Source organism: Heptranchias perlo, chromosome 31 (genome assembly GCF_035084215.1).
Source record: "Heptranchias perlo isolate sHepPer1 chromosome 31, sHepPer1.hap1, whole genome shotgun sequence".
NCBI classification, from domain to species: Eukaryota; Metazoa; Chordata; class Chondrichthyes; order Hexanchiformes; family Hexanchidae; genus Heptranchias; species Heptranchias perlo.
Genome location: NC_090355.1, coordinates 13,462,600 through 13,481,875, shown reverse-complemented (window position 1 = coordinate 13,481,875; position 19,276 = coordinate 13,462,600). Strand labels below are relative to the sequence as shown.

Sequence of the window (19,276 nt, the reverse complement as noted above, 5' to 3'; positions counted from 1 at the left end):
TTTGGTCTCAAAATAAATCAGAAAGAACACAAGAAATGTTTTTGAATGCCTATGCCCAGAGGTATAATATATCATTAAACGTTGTGCAATGGTGGTTTGATGCATTGGTGGTGCAGGTTATTGTTAATTTGACCAAAGTGAAAGAAACCCAACAATTTTCCAATTTAGTACCCAGATTCCAGGAAATAAAGGACATTCAATAACACACTCACTGGGCTCGATTTTCGCACCCCTGAGCGGGTGCGTTCGTGGCGGGGGGGCTGCGAAAATCGGGGATTCCCGGGGTGGGTCCGCAGCCCGGCTCCAACCCGCCCACTTCCGGGTTCCCCAGTGACGCGCTGATATGCGCGCGCAGCCCCCGCATGTGGGACTCCCGCCAGCAATTAAAGCCAGCGGGGTGCCACTTGAAGTAATTAACCAGGTATTTCAGGTCATATTCAGACCTGATTGACCTGATATTTTAGGAGGGGTGGGATTTTCAAGTCAACTGGGACTGTTTCCCGTACTGGGGGAAACAGTCCCAGTTGAAATGGACGTGTTGCAGCCATCAGCCTGTGGCAGCTGCAAAGGTCCATTTGACAGGTGGGGGGGGGCGCGGAGACCCTCACTCATTGCAGGAGGCCACTCTGTCACTTTGGACAAAGTTTGGCCTCCACCACCCTCCTCCTAACAATAAAATTCACCAACTTGCAAACTTATCCCGGTGTCCAGACACATTTACCTACCTTGCGGACCCCCTCAAATGTACACCTTCCGGATGGGGGCCGCCGTAGCTGCAGTCATGACCTCCTGGGAGGACAAACAGCATCACCAGCCTCACCGGCCACGCCGTCCAACCCTGACACGTGGAGCTCCACCAAACAGTGCTGTGACACATCCACCTGCACAGCAGGAGGGAGGGCAACCGCAGAGAGAGATGCGTCACAGAAGGCACTACTCTCACCACAGGGTCTACAGATCAAGGCTCAGCTTCCTGGACCTCTCTGAGCAACAGTGCACATTGAGGCTCAGAGTCACTTGACATGTAGTCGTGGACATCTGCAGCCTCCTTCATGCCGAGCTGCTCCCGACTGGCCCGAGCACCATCTTCTTACCTGTCGCTGTCAAAGTCACCACTGCCCTCAACAACTTCTCCTCCACATCCTTCCAGGGTGCCACCGGGGACATCGCCGATGTCTCTCAGTCATCTGCAAATACACCTACACCCACTCTGCAGTGACACAATGGGTGGCATTAGGTGTGGGTCTTCACAGTGATCCTCAGGAAAGGGCATTATTGCACAAACCAGACAAGATTCGCAAAGACGTGGCAGTAGTGGTGACAATATAAGATATAATGTGAGTTGATCAGAAATTCAATATAAGTAAAAACCATGACAAAAAAACTCTCAAACACCCTTGTGCATCCCCTTCATGCTCACAACACGTTTGCCTTACGCTTCCTACTACACATATGTGATGCATGCCCTGTGGCTGCAGCACAGGTAGTGGCAGGTTGAGTGAGGCTGACCGTGAAAGAGATGCATGAGAGGGTGAGTATGAGATAGAGCCATGAGATTGTATGAGGATTGGGTTGAGTGGTAGTGGTGGGATGAGTACTGGCGAGGTGAGTAAGTGCAGGTAAGATGAGGATGAGCTTTGAGTGGGTGTGAGGAGTGATGTGACAGAGTAGTGTTGGCAGTGTAGAAGGAGATGTGGGGTGGGAGCGGTGATGTGGCAGATGGAGTGTAGGGGAATGAGTAAGTGTACTCACTTCGGCTGACCTACTTAGGTCATTGCAGCGCCTCCTGCACTGTATGCAGGTGCGTGATATATTGGTGGGGCAGGTGACCTCCTCTGCCACCTTGAGCCAGGCCTTCTTTTTGGCAGAGGCAGGCCGCTTCCTTCTGCCCGCCGGGGGGAAGATCTCTGTCCTCACCCTCCTCCTCACCCCATCCAATAAGACCTGGAGTGAGGCATCATTAAACCTGCGAGCAGCCTTCCCCCTGGGCTGCTCCATGCTGTAATCTTTCCTATTTCCTGCAGCATCAGTCAGTGGAGGACTGCCCCTTTAAATAGGGCTCCTCCAGCTGACAGTCTATGCTGCGCGTTCGCAGTCCGCCCGCTGCGCAGCTTTCCAGCGCGAAACCCGGAATCAAAGGTATGTGGCTTCAATTAGCCTGCGATTGCGTGCGGAGCACCCCGATTTCACTGGGCACGTTACACACACGCCCAGTCGACCCCCCCCCCGCTGCGAACCCGCTGCCCTCCTAATATCGGGCCCACAGTGTCGCCTGCCTGTATTAAATTGGTTTAAAAAACATATCAAAGCTTCTCAAATAGTTATTTAAAAGCCACTATTATATCAGTCACAGACATATTTGTGTTTGGAGGAAATACGGAGGCTCTTTTTGTATTTCTGCTGATGTGCAAATTTTACTAAAATCCCTGTTCTGAAATTTGGAGTGCAGTCCACTTCTAAGGTTGTTAAAACAAAATGGTTAAAATTACTGTAGTTACACTACATTTTTTTTGGCATTTTAGCTATGCAATTAGAAAAATATTTTAACTACAACTTTTGTCGCCATTTTTGATGACCATTATCAATGGTCAGACCACCTAGCAACTAGTGGGAGAATGTCTTTATAGAATTTTTAACAATAAAGTTGAGGTTAGGCTGCAGCTACTGGTCTGAGACTGATAGCTACAGTTCTAGTTGGAGTTTTGCCCACTTGCTGGATACAGGTTTGGGCAGAGCTCTCTCCGAACAGTTAAATGTTTAGAAACTGAGGAGAGGCGAATTTCAACTCACATTGTAAATGAGGTTGGGTAGGTTTACACCTCGTCAACACATTGTCGACAATGTTTGGCACCGCACTGGATTTACGTTCCCCTCCAAGGAGTCTCAGTCTACTCTGGAATAGGGTTGCAAACCCTCCAGGATTGTCCTGGAGTCTCCAAGGAAGAAAGATACATCTCCTGGATACTGCTGTGAGCAATCCAAGAGAAAAATCATAGGGGCATTAAAAACTGTGTGTGTTTTTCATTTTCTTTGAACACTCTCGATTTATTAGTTATAAAAATATTGGAGATGGTGATAAAAGGCTGTTTGCCTGGGCAGAGTGGCTGGAGGCAGGAGGTCATGTGATGAAATCTCCAGGAATATGTCCAACCAGAGGTGGCAACCCTACTCTGGAGTTAAATCTGCCAGTTTAGCATCAGCTCAAATCCGAAATCATCTTCGCACTGATGCTAAACTTGTAGAATAAATACGGCCCTTAAAGAGCCATGTTGAGAGTGAAGCTGGAATGAGCAATTATTATAATTAAAAGCATGATCAAGGATGCATTTCAAAATCTAGCTCATATCATGCTCACACTCTTAGAAAAAAATTCCTTTCATCTAACTACTGAAAAAGGGAAGTTCTGCTTCTGAACGGCAGACGCAAGTCTCCATAGAGCTATAGGGGTCGACTTTCATCTTTCATCACAGAGGGGATAAAGGGGAAGGGAGGATTGCACACCTCTAACACAGCTCACTCGATTTTCCTCCCATTAACTTAAATAGAAGGAAAATTAGGCAAGCTTCATTACAGACATGTGATTCTTTCTGCCCTAGTTTCCTCTCTGCACTGTGCCCAGGCGATGCTTTGCACTCATGTGGTAAAGATGAAAATCTACATCATCAAGTTTTTGCCTCAGTTACGTTAACAGTAGCACTACCACAATAAAGCAATGCTGGGTCAGATGTATGGGAAGATGCATTTGTACATAGAGATCATACAATATTATCCTGAGAATGGTGCACATGTTTAGCTGTTCTTTTGAGAGGACGAGTACTAAAATGCTAATAGCTTAATAATCTATGTTATACTTTTGAGTTACCCAGGAGACCAGGGACTTCAACCAGACTCTGAAATTAGTTTGTGATTCAAACGACAAATGGGAAGGTATATTTTTATTCTGGAAAAATATGGAGTCAGAAAATTTAGCATGTTTTCCAGGGAGTTTTTTTAAAACATAAGTTCCAGTCTTGACAGTAAAAAAAAAATCCATATAAATAGGTTTTCTTTGTGCTTATCTGGCAGTAATTCAAAAGCACTAAATGTCAAATTTGTGCTGCTTAAGAAGAATTAGTAATGTAAGAATAATTCTGTCGTCAGACTGTTGCCCACACCATACCTATCAAATGATTTAACTCTGATTACTGAATGCCCTCTTGCAAAAGAGTGGGTCAGACATAGTTACGTGTATTGTCGTGGTTGATTCCAGCAAGCTAAGCCGTCTGCATTAACCGATAAACTGCTTTCATTTTCTCCAACCGTATCCTGCACTACATCTGAATTTGGTAATGAAATTCAGATCAGGGTCTACTCTCAGTGAGTTGGGCTGCGAAACTCAATCAAAACTGAGTTTTACAAAAAACGGAATGCTGCAAATGTGTAAAGCAAAGATTGCAGCCAAGTAAAGACTATAATCTTTCAATTGGGAAGGAAGGGGATTAATTAAGAAAATCCAAAAGTACTGTGGGGCATAAATTTGTCTCGGCCAGTAATGCTAAACAGGTGCTATTGCGTCGGCCGCCTATTACACACCCCACTCGATAGACAGTTCCTTTGACTTCAATAGAACTGACTATCAAGCGGGGAGTATAACAGGCGTCCAACGCGATACCACTTGTTTAGCTCTACCGGCCTAGACAAATTTCTAGCCCAGTGTCTTTCTAAACTAACCTTTTTCCCTTATGATGCTCCATTTCTGCTGTATAAAGCAATGGAGTGAGGGCGACAAAAAATGAGTAACAGAGGTTGAACTCTTGATCAAATTTCACTAACGAGACTGCTTTTAATCCTTTTGGTTAAAAGTTAAACATCACAATGTGCCCCAGATTGCGATACTGTGGGGGTAATTTTGACTGCGCAATAGTGTAAAACGGGTGATATCAGATCAGCTGCCTGTTATACATCGCTCCCAATTTTCATCGCCCGTGGTCAAAATTACTCTGTACACGTGAGCAATGAATGCAATGGGAGATCAATTAATTTTTAAAGAAAAAAATTGATTTTGCAGGAATAAAAGAACTTATTTGAAAAGATGGAATAGGACATTCAAAACTAAAAGGGTAAATTTATTTGATGGACACATTTTGGGTAGCTGTACACCAATGACCATGGAACGAAAGCTTGTTTGAATCAGCTTTTCCCCCTTGGAATCAGCTTAATAGGCATCGACTACAAGGTGTTTTTGATGTGATTTGAGACATATTTTTTGGTTTATTGTAATACAGAACTACATCACAGCATTTAGCATCTCCCCATAACATCTCTAATCTGCTTGTAGTGACATATGTACAGACAGAAACAAGACCACCTGCCGCTTGTATTCGTCTCTGTACAGCTTTGATGCTAAGTACCTATACATCCTGTCAGTACCTTGAATAAAACATTTTGTCAGCAAGGATTATGGAACATTTTGTTCCATAATCCTTAATATTTTGGATTAGAGTGAATTAGGTTTATTTTAACAAAACTAGATAATTAAAGTCTTTGATAGAAATTGGATGCATTTTTAAATAAAAATCATGTGTCTGTGTACTTGTTGTTAATTTTGCTTTCAAAATGAAGAATAAGAAGCTTTATGCTGTTGAAACCTATTTTTGTGGAAAATCACTAATCAGAGTCATTATGCCATCCACAAATAAATACAATCTCCAGACTTTATAATGTCTATCTTCACAGGATTCCACTTTGTTTTTGAAACATTAGCAGATATGTATTCCATTATATTGGTAACCAGTATTTTAGGAAGCCACTGGTAGAGTTTGAGGAAAGGACGAGGATGATGTGGTCTTACCAACTCACAAGCCAATTCTCTGCGTGTTCTGCATCAGTACTGAATGTTAAGAGGTAGGACTGGTCTTTCTGGGAGGTGGGTGGGGGAGGGGGAAGAGGGGTAGGAGTCTCACCTGCTGGCAATGCACATCAAAAATTTAAGCATCTACTGTCCATGATGTCTTGTCCATTAAAATGAATGGATAGAAGACCTCAGGCAATGCTCCCACAATATCCTGACATGCGTTTTAAGCAGGTAACGTTCTCGCCAGTAATGCAAGTTCGGCAAATACACCCGTGATATTATATTTCACTAGTTAATTTTATTTTGAGGCATAAGTGATAACCCAAACCTAACTACATTATCAAATGATGGTGAAACAATTTTTAAAGTAAATATGGCAAAAGACATAGAGGATATAACGTTCAGACATTGAAGGGACTCGCACTTACATAACTTATCATATTTCCCAGGAATGTCCGAAAGCAAATCATTACTTTGAAGTGAAGACGCGACTGTTTTGCAAACAAACATGGCAGCCATTTCTCACACAGCATTGAAAGGCCAGTTGATGTTGGCCCGGAAACTAGGAGAAATTCCTGCTCTTCTTCAAATAGTGCGGAGGGACTTTTAACATTCACTTGAACTACTGGATCAGGTTGGGAGTGTGCGGGTTAGGGAAGAGGGGGCTCTGCTTAATGTTTCATTCAAAGGAAGGCACCTCTGATAGTGCAGCACTGGAGTGTTAGCCTAGATTATATGCTCAAATCCTGCAATGGGGTATCCATAACCTTTTGATTCAGAGGTAACAGTGTTCCCGACTATATTGCAGAACTTTTGCCTACATTTTCAGGAGAGCTGCTAAAATCTTAAGTGGGTAACTAAGGCAATAAATAACGTGGTACCTTGCTCTTCTTGGTATTGGATGCTGTTTACACTCCCTCCCCACACAAATTTCTCACTCCTCTCCCACGAGAAGTGTTACCCAAGATGAAGAATGATATCATCTCTCAGCATTAATCGGCAGTAATCAAGTCCAGGGACAGAAACTGTTTGGTTGTGCCACTATGTCACCCTCCCCCCATCAGTGACTTTCTAGGGGAAATTCATAAGCCCAGGAGAAATTAATTCTTACCAGTGCTACGAGGTGGAAACACATGGTGCTATTGTTGGTTAAAGAATTCCCATTAACTACAGCGATAGAGGTGTCAGTCTTGGCTCAGTGGTAGCACTCACATCTCTGAGTCAGAAGGTCATGGGTTCAAGCCCTGCTCCAGAAAGTTGAGCACGTTATCTTGGCTGACACTTCAGTGCAGTATGAGAGAGTGCTGCACTGTCGGAGGTGTTATCTCTCAGATGAGACGTTTAAATGGAGGCCCTGTCTGCCCTCCCAGGTGGATGTAAAAGATTCCAGGGCACTATTTGAAGAAGAGTCTGGGAGTTCTCCCCGATGTCCTGTAAAATGATTTGCAGCTGTGGGAACTTATTTCTCCTTGAAACAAGTCAGATTTCTCAGAATAGTCCATTTTATAAACAGTCATAGTATATTTTATAAATGATTCAGTCTATGCAGTCTTTGGTGATCTTGCCATGTAGAACTCCATAGCATCATGCTGACATCCCAAAAGGAGGGTTACAGTCAAACACATTTCCTATTTGCGTGCTGAATATTGGTTCTTTCCCACCAGAGACCATTAGATGTCTGTTTCCACCCTCTACCTCTCTCCCTCCAGTTACTGCTTCTTTCCACCATCCGAGGCTGCCCCTTCCCTCTGGAATGCTCTTCCAAAACGATTCCACGTTCATACCTCTATCCTTGCCTTCAAAATCGTCATGAAAACCCTCCACTTTGACTGTAAATTTGGCCTCCCTTCCCCTAAGTATTTTCCTTGCCCCTGCACAGCATCCACCATTTTCTTCTTCATTCAGCATTTTTTTTACATGTGTGGCACTGTACAAAGGCAAGGTTCTGTTGTGCTGTACTGGGGGTGGAGGACAAAGGAGAGAACTGTTTCGTCCCACTGAATCTGCACCTCATTTTGGGTGACTGAGCAACAGCAGCATCAGAAGCCACATGAGAACATATGATTCACCTACACAAGCTCCCAGCTGGAGAACCAACGTGTAGTGATGAAGATATACTATAAAGATGACAGGAAGGATAAATAATTATATCTTTGCAGTCTAGTACTTATACACATAACAGCTGTAAAGATCACTAGTCAGTATTTCTGCAGACTGTATAAAGTGGATGATGGCAGGAAAGAAAAATAAATACCTGCTCTTTGTAGTTTTATACACAGAAATACAATGAACTATCATCAGCGGTTATTATTGCTACAGATGGTATTAATGAGAAGGGGAGAAAAAAATGAAAGAAAATATAGCTCTTTGTAGAATTATATATAAAATTTCAACACCAATAGACATGATTATCTAAGACTGCACAAATCCTTTGTTGGTGCCTTCATGTTCTCTTTGATAAACGTAACATCTGCCAAAGTTGTACCTCAATTTTTTTTTTAATGAACAAATTTTAGCAATTAGCATATAATGACAGTTGATTTCTTTTTCGGCTCTGCTTTTAATGCTGGATAAATGGGCAGGGGGGTGTGGTGGAATTTCCTCGCTGTTTTCAGCGCATTAGTGGTGTATCAATGGCGTGGGGATTTTTCTTTAAATAAGGAAAATCGTGTGGAAGAAGTTTCCGCCTGATTTGCACCATTAAAATGCTTGCCGACTGCCCTCGTGCTTTTTGAGCCTTCCCGCGATCTGCCCAATGAGCCCCTACTGTGCTGGTTTACATATGTACATGCAAGAGCCGATGGTGAAGCAACTGCAAGTTTCCTGGGTTTGCACTGCTGGTAAATTGGACTGAGAATATACAAGGTCCCAAAATCACCTCATCAAAGAGGAAGTGAGCAGTTGTTGAGCCTGAAGAGTCTGGAAAGTTTAAACACTGATTTCCACAGCTGGGAATCATTTAAAACATTTATTTTTTGTTGGATTTCTGCCTACAAATACCTGCACTTGCTTCCGACAGGGTCATTCCACTGGCATATTTCGGGATCACTCCCACCTGCAGTCTCGGTTTCTCAGGAGCAGGTACGACATCCTCTCTGGGCGTAACCTTGTACGCCATTATCATAGAGGAGGAGGAGCAGCAGAAGATCGCGCTAAGGAGAGTTAAGCACCATTTGAGGAGGATCCAGTCCACCAGAATGTACTTGAAGTACAGGTCTTATAAGGACCTTTCTGAGGAGTTGTGATTAAGTAGAGTATACTTCAGCAAACAGGGCATCTCTGTGACCTGCTGCAGGAAGACAGCAAGCCACGCTCATCAGCCTGCCTCTCTCTCAGTGGCTATGTAGTTGACCACTGTTCTCAACTTCTATGGCACAAGGGTCATTTCAGGCAGCCACAGGGAATCTATGTAACATCAACTACGGTGCAGTACAGGCACGCATTCATCAAGTCACTGACGCTATTTGCAGCGAGAGTGAGCCAGTTGATCATTTCTGGCATTGCAGTAAGGTAGTAGCGAGATAGGGCCATATGGTTTTAAGGTCCAGGGTGCAATCAATGGAACCCACATTGCTTTGAGGGCACCCACAGAACTATGTCAACATGAAGGACTTTCACTCCCTCTATTTTCAGATAGCGTGCAACAACAATCAGAGGATCCTGCACATCAACACGTGAAGTTGCCATGATGCTTTCATCCTTTGTAATTTAGCCAGTCCTGATTTCTGCAGGAAAGAGAATCAAATCAGCAGATGGATTTTTAGGTGACAAAGTCCTTGCTCCCAGCGACTTCACTAGGCAGCCATGGATTCAGCTGTCTAGGCCTTAGGCTCTGGAACTACTTCTCTAAACCTATTGGCCTCTCCTCCTTTAAGACCCTCCCATAAAACCTGCCTCTTTGACCCAGCTTTTAGTCACCCCTTCTAGTATCTCAGGGTAGATTTACTAGAATGATACCTGGACTCCAAGGGTTAAATTACAAGGAGCGATTACATAAACTAAGGTTGTATTCCCTGGAATTTAGAAGATTAAGGGGTGATTTGATTGAAGTTTTCAAAATATTAAGGGGAGCTGTTAGGGTAGATAGAGAGAAACTATTTCCGCTGGTTGGGGATTCTAGGACTAGGGGACGTAGCCTAAAAATTAGAGCCAGGACTTTCAGGAGTGAAGTTAGGAAACACTTCTACACGCAAAGGGTGGTAGAAGTTTGGAACTCTTTTCCGCAAATGGCAGTTGATGCTAGCTCAATTGTTAATTTTAAATCTGAGATTGATAGATTTTTGTTAACCAAAGGTATTAAGGGATATGGGGCAAAGGTTGAGTATATGGAGTTAGGTCACAGATCAGCCACGATCTCATTGAATGTCAGAACAGGCTCGAGGGGCTAAATGATGTACTCCTGTTCCTATGTTCTTTGGTTTGGTGTCGATTTTTGTCCAATTACGGTTCTATGAATCATCTATTCTCAATTTTAAAGACCCATTATGAATAAAAGTTGTTGTTGTGAGGGAGTTGGCACTCAGTGCCAGTGCCAACTCCCTCCAGGTAGCACAAGTGATATTTCTGGGTGGATTGGTGACACCCGCACTCAGGAGTCTCTTCTTCCCACTTTCAATCCCCACCAGGAGGACTTGGAGGTCTGAATGAGTGAAGTTCTGATTCTTCTTCTCTGACCTGGTGCCATGCCCTGCTGGTGCTGATGTTGTGGTACTTCTTGAAAAGTGTGATAAAAATATTGATAAGACATGCAGTGAAGTAATGTGAGGATGAAGTCAGAGAGACAAGCACGGCTCTTTTCTTATCTGCTTGTCCCCCAGTGTGAAGTGTGCAGGCTGAGCAGTGTTTTTAAAGGCTGCACAATGAGTTTCCATGCTCATTTCAGTTACCTACTCCCATTTTACACCAGTTTTACATCAATGCCTACTCCAATGGACATGTAAATAAGCAGATTGTGGAAACCTGCCCTCTACTGGTGCACAACACTTTTTTTTAAAAAGTGAAACAATGGCGTAGCTCACTTCAAGGAAATCCCACCCCCCATCCCACCACCACCACATTTACTCTGAACTGGTGTGATTTTGGTTGATTATAGACTGTTACTAATAGCAGTGCAGAACTGGTACAACTTTGAGAGTTCAAATGTAATTCTGAGCTTTGCAGAAGACATTTGCTAGTCTTGCTAGAATTGATTGGTGGGGAAGAATTCCTTTCCACATTGCTCAATTGTATAATTTACCAAGAAGCGGCATTGAGGATAGCATGGCTGTCCTCTAATTGGCTCTATGAGGGGAAGAGAAACTAAGGGGTTGATTTTCACTCACTTCGCATGGCGTTAACGGGATGGTAATGACCTCATAATGGGGTCATAGCCTTAACGTCCCGTTACCAACGGCGATGCGCCATTTTAATAGGGGCCTACCACCGGGTGTCCAAAGTGCCCGCCTGTTTCAGGTGATAGGCCTCTTTTAAAATGGAAATCGGGGTCCTATGACATAAATAGGACCCTGATTATCATTTTAAGTAGGAAATGGTCGGAGACTGCGCAGTGGAGTCTTCGACCGGTTCCACGGGTAATGGAAGAGAAGAAAACCACTAAAGGTAAGTCTTGAATTATTTTTGTGGGTCTCAAAAGGAGCAAAAGTGCACCTCTGGGGCCGACAAAATTAATCTGGGCAATTTACATTCTTGGCGATAGCTCCGGCCTGGTTTCCCTTTGCCGAATCTGGCGAACTGCGTCGGGAAGCTTGTTTGACGCCCTGCAGCTCACCAGGTAAATGTAAACGAGGCCAGAGCCTCAAAATCGCGCGGGCCTCTTTGTCACCAGAATGGACGGTCGACCAGCACTCTCCGCCGGTCAAAAGTCCTCCAAAAGTTTAAATAGACCCCAGAGACTGAGAGAAAATGGGAAAATTGCATCAAAAAGTGTGAAAATACCAAAATGTCACCATGCTAACCACTGTCCTACCAGGATCTCGCCTATTAATAATATAAATAGTCATAAAACACTTCTCTCTCTGGTGTGAACAGCACAATGTTCTCACATTTTATTTGCTGACTTCACAACTTGGAAACGAAAAGTCTAGAAAAAGCCAGTGAGTTGGACCACTGGTTTAAAATGTCTAATCTTAAAGATTCTCAGAGAGCATTTGAGGCTAAGCGGCCAGATGTATTTTGCCTCAGCCTGTTGGCTGATGTAGTGAGATCTATAAATCATAAAGGTAGAAAGCAGGAACGCTGGATGTAGGAGGACTTTTGGGATTACAACCAAACGTGCCTGATTAAATATTAAAAATATTGAAAAATGCTTTTTTTTCCCCCGAATGATTCAACAGCATTTATAGACCAATGTGAAACATTAAAATGAACAAAGCAAAGAATTACTGTGTAATGAAGTCGACACATGGAATACAATGGCTGCTCACCAATTTGCAAATTGGAAATACTTACATAGGGAAATAGATTTTTGTTTAGCAAGTGCAGCAAGGGGATTGCCAATATTTAAAAGATATATCAAGGTACAAATTCCAATGCCCTGCACCGGGCGTGGGGGAGGGGAATAGGGATTGGTGGAAAACCAGGAGCAGAATTCTTGTATCTAATGTGCATTGAAAACTTTCAGCCTGGCGTTTTCCACTCAGGCAGTGTTGGTGGGAGTAGAAGGCTCATGCTGCTTCATGAGCGAGACTCATTGGACCTTCGAATTTTATGGATTTCTTGCAACACTCACTGACACTGGCTCGATGGGCTGAATGGCCTCCTCCTCTTTCTACGTTCCTAGACACAGAGCCCTGCGAATTGTACATCATCAATAGTTACCTCAATAAACAGACACCCACCACTGTAGGTGCACAGCCACTATAAGACAGTCCAGGTTCTCAAAGCTGGGCTGCCTGATATTTGCCTTCATTTCTGTGACCTCGGTGGTGATTTTAGGAGGCAAATGCGGGTGTGTTGGGGGCAGTGGGGCTCCGAAAATCGCGCAAATCCCGTCTGGGTCCAGAAGCCGGCTCCAACCCGCCGGCTTCCGAGTTTCCCAGGGACCCACCTGTGTGTGCACGTGGGCAACCTGAAAATGGAGGTCCCGCCAACAATTAAAGCCGGCAGGATGACAGTTAAAGAGCCAAATGCACCTCATTGAGGTACTTAAGGCACTTTACCTGTGACAGATGAATGGACTAGAAAGATCTTTACCTTATCTGGGTGGCTTGCCCACCGCTTCTGATTCACGCCTGGTGAAACCAGACGTGAAGGGCCGGATCAGAGAACAAGAAACAAAATAAATTAAATAAAAAACCATGCAATGTAGTGAAAACACTAGATGCACCTATCTTTGAAACCTGCTCCGATGTCTGATGTCTCCTGCTCTGATGTCCCCCTCTTCACCCTCCCGATGTCCCCCCGATCTCACCCTCCCGATCTTTCCCCGATCTCCCCTGATCTCACCATCCCAATTTCCCCCTGATGTCCCCCCGATCTCACCCTCCCGATCTTTCCCCGATCTCCCCTGATCTCACCATCCCAATTTCCCCCTGATGTCCCCCCGATCTCACCCTCCTGATCTTCTTCTCTCCCCCACGACCTTCCCCTCTCCCCCCACCCCCCCCAGTCTTCCAGTCCAGTGCCGGATCTTCCATTCTCCCCTTCTCCCCGGTCTTCCAGTCCACCGCCAGATGACGTCTCGCTCTCTCTCTTTCTTGCCCCCCCACCACCCCTTCGCGTTGCATCTCCTGATGGCAGCCAACCTGTCAATCAGGCCAGCTGCCAGGTGCGAAACCTGGAGAGGGCGTTAATCACCATCAATCAATGTGCGATCGCGTCGGAAACGGTAAGTTTGGTTCACGCGGATTTGCCACGCGCCCAATCACCTCCCTGCTGCCATCCCGCCTGCCCGCTAATATCGGGGCCCTCATTTTTGGGCCAGTTTTGGGTCTCTTTGCATTATTCTGATAGCATTGTTTATTTTGTCACTGATCTTTAATTTATCGTTTATTTTTGTTTCCTTTTTTTTAGCACCTACCATTCAAAGAAGTTTTACTGAGATTGCCAACAGCCCCTTCTGCATTGCATGTGTATTCGTTTGGGAATTCTTCTTGTCCTCAGGGAGATGGAGGATGAGGTATTCTATAGCCGCAAGCAGAGGTGGGTACACCTGCATTAGAGGAGTGCTCGGAGAATCTCTGCTTACTCAAGGAACCACATGAATAGACCGTGCCACAGTTACCTGGACATGTCGGAAGAGCTGTGTCCTTGCTGCTTGCATTCCTCCAGGGATACAGGATCCCAAACCCGCGACCTCCACCACCTAGAAGGGCAAAGGCAGGAAGTGCACAGGAACACCAACACCTCCAAGTTACACACCATCCCGACTTGGGCGTATATCGCCATTCCTCATCGTCACTGGGTCAAAATCCTGGAACTCCCTGTCTAACAGCATTGTGGGAGCACCTTCACCACATGGACTGCAGCGGTTCAAGAAGAAGGCTCATCACCAAGGGCAATTAGGGATGGGCAATAAATGCCAGCCTTGCCAGCGACACCCATAATGAATTTGTTTAAAAGTCATACAGTTTTGCCATCTCCAAATCTTTTCTATGACTGGCACATTCTGCCTGTGGTGCTGAAAGTCACAACTGCCTTGAACTTCCATGCCACTGATTTCTTTCAGGCAGCCACAGTTGAGATCTGACAGATCCAGCGCATAATGTACCGCTGTATACATCAGACGAATAAAGAGCGATTACATTTTTTTTATCACTTTCCTAAGGATGAGGAATATCACCAGAAGAGGGCTCTTCCCATTTTCAGAGTAGAGCTGGTTTTCCAAAAGTACAAGTCCTTAACAATGCAATCCAGGTGGCCATATGGGCTTCTTGTATCAATGCAATGACATTTATGAACAGGAAGGGATTTCATTTCATCAATATACAGATTGCATAATGTCCAACAGAATTACACCATGCAGGTAGATGCCAGCTACCCTGGAAGCTACCACAACACATTTATTTTATGCCAGTCTACAACCCCGGCGTCATTTCAAGGCCAAATTGGCAATACCCTCTAAACCCCTAGCTGATTACACCAGCGCAGAACCAAGAATACAACAGAAAGAAAAAAGTAATGGGGCACATCCATTTACAAGGAGCCAAATCGGATGTCCAATAGGACTGCTGAAACAAAAGTTCCACTGTCTGGATCGGACTGGTGAGATGCTGCTGTAAAGCTCTGAAAAGATGCTGAAATTATAACTATCGGGCTGTGTGCTACACAATTAGGCTCTCAGGCAATAATCCCCTCCCCCTCTCTGCACCTGTGCTGCCACTATGGCCCCAGCGGAGTTTCTACCACATAGATAGCACTTTTCAGTAATACATGTTTCCTTACTCAACCTTTATCCCAGTTCTACCCACACAATGGAAGAAAACAAGTTTTCAATCCCCAAAAATTAGTACCTGCACCACTTAAAAATGATCTCAGCTTGGAATGCTCCTGGGTCTTCTTGTGACAGGAAGGAAGAGTGGGAGGCAACAGAATGATGTGGGAGGAAAGAACTGGGGACTTATTAGAATCATGGAAAGATTGCAAAAACGGAGACTGGGATGGATATAAAGGGGAAAATAGTGTACAGATAAGCTACTGAAAGAAAGAAGGAAGGAAGAAAAGAACTAAAGAGAAAAAGGCAAGAAAGAAAGCAAAAAAAGAAAGAAAGACTTGTATTTATATAGCACCTTTCATGGCTTCAACACGTCTTATAGCACTTTAAAGCCATTGAGGTACTTTTGAAGAGTAGTCACTGTTGAAATGTAGGAAATGGATAAAAGGAAAAAGAAAAACATGAAAGCTAAAAAAACAAATTGAGAAAGTAAATCAAAAGGGGACAAAGGAAAAAATCACAGTAAAGAATACTTAGGAACAGGAGTAGGCCTTTCAGCCCCTAGTGCCTGTTCCACAATTCAATGAGATCATGGCTGATCTGTACCTCAGCTCCATTTACCTGCCTTTGATCCATATCTCTTGATACCCTTACCTAACAAAAATCTATCCATACCAGTCTTGAAAATTTCAATTGACCCAGCATCCACAGCCTTTTGGGGGAGAGAGTTCCAGATTTCCACCACCCGCTGAGTGAAAAAGCACGAATATAAAGAAAAAATAAAAAAAAGACCGGCTACAGTCACAAAAAAAATACAGATCTATTCAATCTACATGTCATTAACAAATCACTGGAGTGACTGGAAAAATATATTTCATGTAGCTACTGGCATGTTTAGGTTAGAAAAAAATGAATGGAGGAGGTAGTCACTTAAAACCTGTTCGGACCAAACTACATGTTGTGTTGGAAATCCCTATTGATCCCATTTTTATGGGCAGCAGGAAACACTCCATGTTCAAGGATATCAGCATGTAAACTTTCTGGATATAAAGAACATTAGCTATCTGAAGGCAATACTTGCTACTGAGAAACAGCGGCCGCTAATGCAAACACAAACATTCATTAACCTGCAATTCCTGATATCTGACTAAAGAGTGGATGAGACATAGAGTTGACATAATACAGCACTCTAAAGCATGACTTAAATAGAGACACGTATGGGTCATCATTTGGAAACGATCCAATGATTCAATTTAAACTGGATTATGACCAAAAAGCCCTCATTCTGATTAAAGTTTCTTGTCCATAAAGATGTCCTCTGCAGTAGGAGAAGAGGAAGCAGTGGAGTTCTGAACTCATGTTGTTGAATAACATTGGAGCGCATAATGCTGCAAATTCTCAAAGGCACTGAAGCTAAAGTTGTTGGCTTGTGGTGAAAAGGAAATTGGGCAAAAAGAACAAAGGAATTTTTAAAAAGTAAAGGAAATGTAGCTTCAGAAAATATAACGAAATAACTATGACAGGTCTCAGTAGTAACAAAGGAAAGCTCCTGGCAATTTTCCTCAATATAAGTCTCCCTTTCAACTCTGAAGCACATTATAATTCTAGCTCCTGTAGGAATATAATTACTGCCTGGAAACTTTTATTTAAGTGTCATGATTCTGCAGGTGGTAACATGCATCTTGCATGCTTCACTTAACCATATCATTTTACCCTTTACTTTATTCTACGCAAATATTATGTACTTTATGAATTATAATTAGAGGAGAATTCACTGGGGGAAATAATGCCAAGATCACAATTCTTCACAAAAAATAAATATAATATACAGATTACATTCATAATCCATCTTTCCTTGAATTGTTTTTGCTGCTTTGGGGTAAAATGGGAAAATATGCTGACAGGGTTCATAGCATACGCTGTTTTCAGTTCATTGGTAAAACACATAGCCACACTCTGTTTCAAATATCTCCACGGTTATTCTTTTAAGCAAAATGGAAATCCTTTGGTCTCACCAAAGAATACAAGCAAAATGTTATCGCCATTATTTTTCCAATTGAGCATGGGGTTGATGAAGTGCTTTGAGTCACATGTATCTAGCTTGATTTTAAGGGGTTTCAGTTCTCATTGCAGTCTTAAAATGAAGATAAAAGGTACGGTATGGCCTAGAATTGCACCGCTGTTGCCCCTTTAAAAAAAGAGTGGCACCTGCTGGTAGCCTTTAGAGGGGGTTACACACGAGTTTCCTGGGTCTGCTCATTTGCATTCCCATTGGTGCAGGCATAAGTGTAAAACCCATTTAAAATGAGAGTATGGCAGTTGAACTGCCTGGAAACTTCTGTGCAGCCTTTAAAAAGAGGGTTCAACCTGCAATCTTCAGCAGCAAACTGGAGGAGAAGCAGGAGGAATGGGGAGTGGGTGAGGATGTCCCATCTTTCCAGCAGAGTCTGAGGAAAAGGTAGCCCATTGCTTTCGAGTTGTGGGACCCGGAAATCATGAGCAGTTGCCTGAAAAGGATGCTTGAGGAAGGCTCATGAGCAGGCTGTGAGGACAATCTCCCTGCACATGTGTCAACTGACAGCTGTGGCTCTCGATTCAAAAGCCTTCCTTTGCAGCAATATCACGGGAGCTTTGTCTTCCTTGCAGGCACTGATGGAGCGAGTGGCAGCTTCATTGAAATCTGTGACAGATCCCCAGTTGGTGCCTACAACGCCATGGAAGCTCAGACTGCGGCTCCGGTGGCAATAGAAGGCAGGAGTGCGGCATGCATGGCTGCTTCCAGACTGTGGCTTTCAGTCTCAGGGCTTTCAGGAGCTGATAGCTGCCATTAGACCAGCCATGCTGTTGATCATTGGGGCCACATTCAGAGCTCAGTTGAATGGCTGGAGTCCACCTGCCTGATACTGCCGTCTCTCAGGACAGCATCAAATGCTAACTCCAGAGATGCACCCAGCAGCAACTCCATGCCAGGAGCCAGCTACCATGAGTAGAGGGCAACCTCAGTCCCATTGACCCTTCTGTACAGCATGAGGAGATAGTCTTCTCCCACAATCCAAACCCTCAGGTGGCACTGAGAAGGAGTACGAGAATAGGTGATAGAAAGCCATGTGTAAACACCATGGCGAAGTACACTGTTAGGAGAGAGTACGGTGAATGTTTGTTTGCACTTTGCATTAATTGTATTAAAATAGAGTGCACTGACATAGCGCTTTGTTACGCATGGATATCGCAGTCATACAGGAAAGGATACACTCACTTGGTGCTGACTTATTCATGCAGGTGATGATTACTGGCACAGTCGTGTGGTAGGTTGGGTAGTGGATTGAGGGACTGTCTCTTTATTTTCAAGTTTGAGGAGAAGGAGGGCTGGCTGTGCTGTCCAAAGTAGACAGGAAAAGAATTCCAAGAGGATCTGTCCTCTGAAAGCCCTTGCAGCATTTAGCGAGGATTCATCTGAATGTACGTCATCACGATGGTCCTCTGCATGTAGTTCTGGATCCACCAGTGCCAGGGCCTCCTCCTCGGTCATGAACCCAACCTTTGTAATAAAGCTTACTTTGATTGCGACACAAATGTGTTATTGTACTATTTTCACGGACTGTAGAAAGCGAGTTTCTAAATGCTTCCCACCAAGTCGGAAGTATTTAGGATTGGATCCATTCCATCAATATTGCTGTACAATTATGGACTGTTGAATTTTCACAATATTAATTGACCAATTACTGGAATGCAAACAACTCTTTAAAAAGCCAAACCACTTCTACTATATTGTCACAAGGTCTACCCAATCACAACAATGGTTATTAATGAGATCTATCACAACTCTAGATTGGAACTAAAGCCGCTAAGAATGAAATAGTCACATTAAAGTACTTTCATTTGAATCTACCCAGCTTTTTCATGAGAAATCAATTGAAGTGCATGAGGCATAAAATAATGGGCCGGGTTTTGCTGTAAAAATAACGGTGAAAATAACAGTGCTCACTGTTATTTATGTGCAAATCAGACAGCAACTTCTGGTGACTGCACATGTGCAGTTAAACACGGAAATCGCTCTTCGAGATGTATCGTCC

The 19,276-nt window shown here is 43.8% G+C and overlaps 1 protein-coding gene across 7 annotated transcripts in view; it reads right to left on the bottom strand.

Moving 5' to 3' along the window:
• The window catches only part of tncb (tenascin Cb), a 252,703-nt gene that overhangs the window by 157,013 nt on the left and 76,414 nt on the right, over positions 1–19,276 (bottom strand). The gene's annotated exons all lie outside the window — the stretch shown is intronic.